Raw genomic sequence first — 7,825 nt, 5'->3', positions numbered from 1 at the left:
ACACATGTTCTAGTGTGTTTTCAACGGGGCGCTACATGAACGCATACAGTGGGGAAAGTATTTCGACTGTGGCTCAGTGGGTAGAGTCGGTCGTCTTACAATCGGAAGGTTGGCGGTTCAATCCCAGCTCCGGTAGTCACATGTAGAAATGTCCTTGAGCAAGACACTGAACCCCAAATTGCTCCCTGTTGTTCAGCGGTGTGTGAATGTGTACAAAATGAGAGATCATCTAATACTGATGGTTCCTTACATTAGCAGCCTCTACCATCAGTGAGTGAATGGGTAGGAATGGGTGAATGCGACGAGTAGCATGTTAAAGCGCTTTGAATGGTCAGACAGACTAGAAAAGCTCTTTATAAGTACAAGTCCATTTACCATTACCGGAATTAAAACCAAGAATTAACAGTACTAAGATAAAGTGAAATAAACAACGTTGGAAAAGCTATGTCAGTTAGAGGTTCTGGATGATTTTGGATTGATTGCCCCATGTCAATTTTTATTTCAGCGATTTTTAGTCCAAACTGCAAATGTTAAATTTGAAATACAAACAAAGCACTAAGTTCAAAATACAAATCAGCATTCAAAAGACAAATCTATCACATGTGCTATTCTTTCACCGTAGCAGCTTTTAGAAGAACTATTTAGGAATCATATTTGTTCTGAAATTGCAAAATATGGTCTGCGCCTCTCTTCTGTTCCTGGTTTTTTTCCCCCTTCACTTTTGAGATTAAACTTCCAGCAGCACTTCCTCTTTTACAGAGCAAGTAAAATGTTTCTTACTTTTGGTGTTCCATGTTAATCATGTTGTAGGTTTTCATTTGGCCCTGCCCTCTATCTTTCCATCAGCACCCTGTGTTCCCCCATGAGTGAGAGTGCAGAGAGGGCCTGAAATATTGATAACCCCAGGCGAGGGCCACCTCCAGCACACTCTGCAGGGGGTCCAGACCAGGACCATCAGAGAAGGTGAATTTAAGCAATAAGGGCCTGTATGATGTAGCAGATGGAGGTGAGGAGGAGTGAAGCAAATCAGGAGGAGTGATGGAGTAGGAGTGTGTGTGTGTGTGTGTGTGTGTGTGTGTGTGTGTGTGTGTGTGTGTGTGTGTGTGTGTGTATGTGTGTGTGTGTGTGTGTGTGTGTGTGTGTGTGTGTGTGTGTGTGTGTGTGTGTATAAAAACCATGTAATCCTAGCTGCCAGCTGGCCTCTTCACATGCACTGGCTGATTTGCTTCCAGGTGATCTGGAGCTTCATAAACCTGGAGACTGTATGGAGTGAGTAGACTCATGAGCTGTTGTTTTCCCATTCGGCGTTCTCTAAACACATTTTTACTCAACACAAGAGGGAGGTTTGCTTTGAGCCGTTGCCTATTTATGCTCTCCTCCCCCTTTTCTGCCCTTCTTCTCTCCATTTTTCTCCATTCTCTCATGACACATCTCTCTCCCTCAAAAACCAAACCCATCATTTTCTTTCCTTTTCATCACTCACTCCTGATCTTTGCCTTAAACCTTGACATTTTCCTTCTTTGCCTTAAACCTTGACATTTTCCTTCATTTACTCTCTTCTCATTCCCCTCTCAGTGGTATCTCTCTCTCTTTCGTGAAGGTGACCTTGTCAAAGAGACCCAGAAGAATCGCCATGGAGACAGCATCCAGCGAGGTGATGCTTATGGAGAGAGAGGGGTGCAAAGTGGGGGAGGGGTACAAAAAAGGAGAGCAGGAATGAGAGAGCAATGGTGTGAAGCAGCTTCACCACAGTTGAGCTTATTTTCTGCTGCGCCTGATTCATGGTCCCATCACTCTGCTTCAGATTACTGTAATATTGCCTTGCTCTTTTTTTCTCTCTTACTTTGACTTTGTTTCTTAAACCTAGGAGATATGTGAAAAGCTGCCCTGTTTTAAAAGATTTAAATATAAACGATACAAAGAAATGTGTCACACTTTTCTCTAAAAGGATCTACCATTCACCTAAATATGTATTTAATCCATAGAGTGCTGACTTGGTAAATATAGAAATCTGTTCTCCTTGCAATGTCAGTTACACTTTGTTTGAACTTTATTAGATCTAACTTGTGTGCTATCAGTGTCAATCAGAATACTGTTAAGTCCATTAGCTGGATTTGTTCCCTTTTTAAACCCCAGTAATAGTGAAAAAGTAGATCTCAACCCTCTTTTAGCACATGCGGCACTTTTGAAGACCTGATCAAAAATTAATAAAGTAAGAAAAACAAGAAGTGCAGATGCTGCTGCAGCATCTTTTGCGATAACCTCACAGTAAGTACAGTACAGTTGGTACTAGCAAAGATTTTAAGGCTTGTTAAAACTGATAGTTCTACAAATGTATTCTTTTCTTAGAGATCATTCATTTGTGAACTTTTGGTTGCAAAGTCCTAATTATGTGATGTGAAATGACAACTTAATGTGTGATTCAATCAGGAAGATGTTTCCACTGTATGAATGTTAATGGCTCCACATGAGACATATGTGACCTTTCACTCTAAGAGGAGTTTTCAAGGCTTCCTCTTTCTTATTAAACAACTTGAGCTCTAGTGTTGAATGGTGGTTTCCACATATGGGTTGTACAGATATTCTCAACACAGCTTGTCTTTTGGACTGTAAAGCATTGCCAGGTCTGAATTACCATGAATGACCAGCATGCCATCATAAGTCTGTGATTGTGAGCCATGTCTACCATTTGACAGGGATCCTAGTCTACAGATATGTGGATCTAAAGGGAAATATCAGTGCATTCAAGCCACTGTGACCACGTATCCAAGACAAATCCCACCACATTGTCATTTGTGCCTTTTAAGACTGACATTAGAGGTTATTTTGGTAGATGCTCTTGATTACATTTAAGCAGCCAGAATCAAGCGGCAACCTCTCAAGTCTCAAACTATGAAGCCCATGTGGAAGTGTTATAAAGTGCAATTCATGGAGAATCCGTTTGAGGCTGGCTGCAGAAACACCGGAAAGCACCAATTCAAAAAAGACGATCTCTGCAGCATAAACATGTTTACAGGATGGTTCAAAAAACGGCTTGGCTCTATGTAGCTAATTTCTGTATCGGCACACACTGTACGGGGGGGATTTTTTTTTTAAACACGATGGTTCAGAAGATATTAAGATTACAAGCTTTTGTCCAAATAAGGACATGACCGACTGGACTCCCGGACGGGAACACGTAGCTGTTGGCTAGGAGGCTCAAACTCCGCCCCTTTACGTCACACTCTGCCTGGTTGAGTTCTGCGTTTCCAATATGGCTGCCGCCGTCGATTGGCTTTAAAACAGCTCTCAGGAACAGATGGGTGACGCCACGGATACTACGCCCATATTTTATACAGTCTATGGCCAGATTCCATGACTACGATTAGAGCTTGCCATGGTTTAACTTTCAAATGGGAAAACCAAATTTTCATGTGATACCAGATCCATAACCTGGCCTTCGCGGCTTAATATTGATACCTTAAAATGCTCACTCAAATGTCTCACTACATATTTGGTGCAATGATCAGAGAACACTGTCATCAAAAATTGATTACAACATTTGCTGCCAAGACATTTAACTGGTACTTTGTAATGTTGTTTTCCTGAGCTGAGTTTCATATGAGCGAGCTATCTCACCTCCTCACTATCTCTGCTGAGAGTTGCACTTTCAAAACAGCAACAGGGGAGCAACAGGTAAACAAAACACAGCAAAAAATAGTCACTAGTTACAGCCCTAATTCCATCCTACGTCATGTTGGCACAAGATGTAAACTGATCCACAATTATCTCACCAACTAGTAAAACACATTTGATCAACTACTTGGTTACATGATTTTGAAATTCAGCTGTGTTCAGAAGCACAGTCAGAAAGACAGAACAGAAATACTCATTAGCTTTTCTTTGTTACATTCTCAATGTGACAACACTGTTCTGCTCCTCCTCAGAAGGCAGTCGGGAGATGCAAAAAGAAGAAGCCTGAAACATTCAGTAACAAGAAGCCACTGGGATTATCAGAAAAAGAAAAACATGGTTTCTTCAACGAGCAAATTCTCTGGCCCTCAGTTGTTGTGTCAAGGAGATGCAATCAGGCCTGCAATGCGTCACTCTCACAGCCGTAGGCAGAGACATTCACAGCTGCCTGTCAAAATTAGGGCATTGACTCTGAATTTAAATTTAGAAGTGTCACGTTTCAGTATCAAAACTTCACTTGCTATTTGTAACATTTTTAAACAGAATTTAAAGAGACCACAGGCAGGGTTTGATCCGTTTGGAGACTCTCAGTGGTTTGTGCAGGCTTTACCACAGGCTCAAGTGCATACATCTGGGTCTTATGTGAACCACTGCAGTGTGTAATTTACAATGAATTGGATCACACTGGGAGTAAAGCAGCAACTTCTGTATTTTTGAGTTTGTAATCACAAAGCTAAACAACTTTAAGTCTCTGTGGTTACATCATCCTGCTCACATCATGTCAAAATACAGGCTGGTTATAATACAAAAAAGACTGAAAGAAAAAAAGAGGGAGAACAGATGTAAAAGTATCATTAGCTCCTGCTGTGGCTGCCTCCTCTATTGACTCCCACGGATGCAGATAATCCTCTGTGTCTGTTGGGATTTTTCAGCAGAGAACAGTGTTTCCCCTCGTACCAGCTGTCTGTTGGAGTGCTATTTGTTATATATTCAGTAACATGCTGTATATATTATTATTATTATCATTATGCTATGTACATGATGTATTTGGGACTTCATGGGAGCAGTAACCAGGCAAATTTGTTAGAGAAGAGTTATTTAAACATCCAGCAAAAGGATGCAAAACTGCCATAAATTTAGAGAAGTGTCTGTTGATGTATTCACCCTCCGAGCAGCTAAGGTTTGGTCTCCACCAACTCCTAAAATAAATATTTGACTGATCAGTAGGGTTGCAAAATTCCAGGAATTTTCAAAGTTGGAAACTTTCCATGGGAATTAACGAGAATAAACCAGGAATTTGGAAAATATATTTTAGCATAATCCTGACTAAAACAACCAGATTTCATGCAAATACAGTTGAATACCTATGCTATTCCTCAATCACATACACATAGCACACTGCTTACTGCAGGACTGTTGAGACCACGCCCCCTACATGCACTTTTTATTTGCATGTTGAATGGGACTTTGTTGGGATTGCATTTTTGTTAATTTTTTAATGGGTTGGGTCGGGGGGATGAGTAATATTTAACTCAACATTCATATTTTGCTCTCCAATGAAAAAATGTATTGTTCAATAAAACATTTAACACTTGATAAAGTTCTACTTACAAACAAATCTGTTTTAATTGTATTATTTTGGATGGATGTCTGCTTATAACAAAACAAATATTTATGCTTGGATATGATACCTTTCCATTAAATTCCCGTAATTTCCATAATTTCCTATTTGGATTATTTCCAAAATTCCACAGCTTAACTTCCCATGGAAATTTATCGGAAACTTTACGGAAATTTACCGGAAAATGTCCACCCCTTTGCAACCCTAATGATCAGCTGCTAAATGCTCCACTGTTCACTAGCTACTTGCTAGCATCAGTCTAGACCAAGCCAAAGGAGTGGAGGAGGAGCGGGGTCGCATCTTGCTCGGCTGGAAGTGAAGCTTCCAGCAAAGTGTCTGCCCCCTGGTGGCTGGCTGCAGTATAGGCCAAAAACCCCATCCCCCCATTCATTTGAATGGGGCTGGAGTCAAACTTTAAAAAATAAATACACGTCGTACCAATGTTTCTCACATCTGTATGCTGAGGTGATATGTAGTTATTATTTGACTGTTTCGTGTTCTGACTGTTTTTTCTGAAAAGTTTCTTTTTCGTTAGTTATTAGAGTTTAAAAAACTGTGTTTTACTTCCGGGTTTGCTTTGACTGACAGCTGCCGTAGAGAGAAACTCCATAGGATCTTGTGACGCCATGCTGTAGGGCGGAGCTCGTTACTGTGCCGACACAGAACTTATCGTGGCAAAACGCGAAAATTCTGTGGCTTCGCAGGCTCTGGCTGCACAATGACTGCGCCCTGGAGTGGGATTTTTTGGCTTCAGAACCGTACAATGGGAAGAGGCAGAGCAACGCTGTCCATTTTTATTTACAGTCTATGAGTAGGAGCACCAGTTTGTCTTAGTGGTTAACACTCCCCCAATGTGCAGAGGCTATAGGCTACAGCCGCAACAGGTTTGACTCCCGGTCCGTACCTTTAGTGTGTTTCACCTCTGCTCTCTGCTCTCTACATTTCCTGTCTCTCTTCAGCTGTCCTATTGACTGTGGGGCTAAAGTAAACTGTAAATTATATACATATGAGCATATTGATTATCTAGTGATGGGAATCTTCGCAGTGAATAGGGAGGAATAATTATTGCATAGTGTTATTGTTTGCATGAGGGCTTGTGTGTAGTGAAAGTAAATGACTGCTTACTTTCCTCCGTGTGAGTAGGTCGTACGTTCTCGAAAAAAAAAAGATCGAGAGCAGTGTCGCTAACAATTGTGTGTTTTCTTTCAGCTTACTGTGGAGGTGTGATTGGAGGAGAGCAACTTTGTATTTCAGCTCCATCAGGGGTAAAGAGTGTAAGAAGGCACTCAACGGACTCAAGGTCAAGATGAGAGACCCACGGAGTGGAATAGGAAATGGGGACAGGGTAAGAGGGACAGGAGTGCAAGCAGAGGTGAGAGCAATATAACTTGAGACATTCAGAGAGAGAGAGGGAGTTGTAAAGTTGAACTCAAGGACATATTGTTGCACTTGTTACCTCTTGGATTGACCAGCAGAATGAGCTTTTTACGTTACAAATGTAGCACAGTTACACATCTCATAGCTGCACTCTTTCTACACACATGTAAACTCACACAGACACATTTGCACACTTCAGAGCACGATGCAATCCTCCCAATCCAATTAATACAGTAAAATCCTGAGAACATTGCTTTCACTTTTTAATGAGTCTATTTGAATTTCAGAACAGCAAAGTGTAATTTGTGCAACTGTGTGCATTTGTTGACCCCTGAAAAGTGTGTGTGCTGTAAGGATTTGTTTACCCTGAAGGTGGTTTTGAATAAATGAAAATAAGACCAAAACAAATACCAGTCATTGTAATTTAATTAAAGATAAGAACGTCTAATTCAAAGGTTTTAACTGGAAGCAAAACAAGTGTTGTATAATTGCCACCATTAACCATTAATGTCTGTGTTTAAAAAACACAAAGAGAAAACAGGTCCGATTAAATTAACTATTCAAACGCCCTTTAAATTTTAATAACTACAGTCGTATTGGAATGAAAAAAAAAGAGGTGTATTTGTATTTTTCACTCAAATTCATGCACAAACAAAGTTACCCTTCATTGTTTTGAGCAGTTTTGACTCAGGGCATGAAATCATTTTGCCAAGTTTTCTCATGGAGGCGTAAACTCTGCAAAAACAGAGCAAAATAAACTAGTGTGAAAAATATAAAAGTGGGCTCGGGGCACACAAAATTATAATTACATGGATTTAGTGCCACAGACTCACTGTTGCATGAAGTTAACCCCTGGATATTTGGTGCTCTCAGTGTACCTGCAGACTACTTCAACATGCAAAGTCTGAACATGGAGATCCACCTCTGCCTCCTTTCCCCTAAGAAATCTGTGATCAAACACAACAAGAAAATAATGCTTGATTATGCGGCAGGGGTTGGCGTGAAAATTAGAGGAGGAAGATCAAAGGGTTGTTTAAATTGTTTGCAGATTTAAAAATAATAATATAAACATGGGAATATAACTGCGTAATACCAAAAAATTGTAAATAATCAAATATGAGATGATTCACTTCCAGTTGATTAGAGCTGCAGATG

General features: G+C 40.4%; 1 long non-coding RNA gene across 1 annotated transcript; it reads left to right on the top strand.

The window, feature by feature from the left end:
• Window positions 1-880: 880 nt before the first annotated feature.
• On the top strand, window positions 881-7,039 carry LOC117820585. The gene is made up of 4 exons (XR_004632783.1): window positions 881-963; window positions 1,233-1,269; window positions 1,601-1,654; window positions 6,503-7,039. It is a non-coding gene; the product is annotated as an uncharacterized LOC117820585 (long non-coding RNA).
• Window positions 7,040-7,825: the final 786 nt, after the last annotated feature.

Source organism: Notolabrus celidotus, chromosome 1, assembly GCF_009762535.1.
Source record: "Notolabrus celidotus isolate fNotCel1 chromosome 1, fNotCel1.pri, whole genome shotgun sequence".
Taxonomy (NCBI): Eukaryota; Metazoa; Chordata; class Actinopteri; order Labriformes; family Labridae; genus Notolabrus; species Notolabrus celidotus.
Note: the sequence above shows the minus strand (reverse complement) of the source record. Positions and strands in the feature narration are given on the sequence as shown.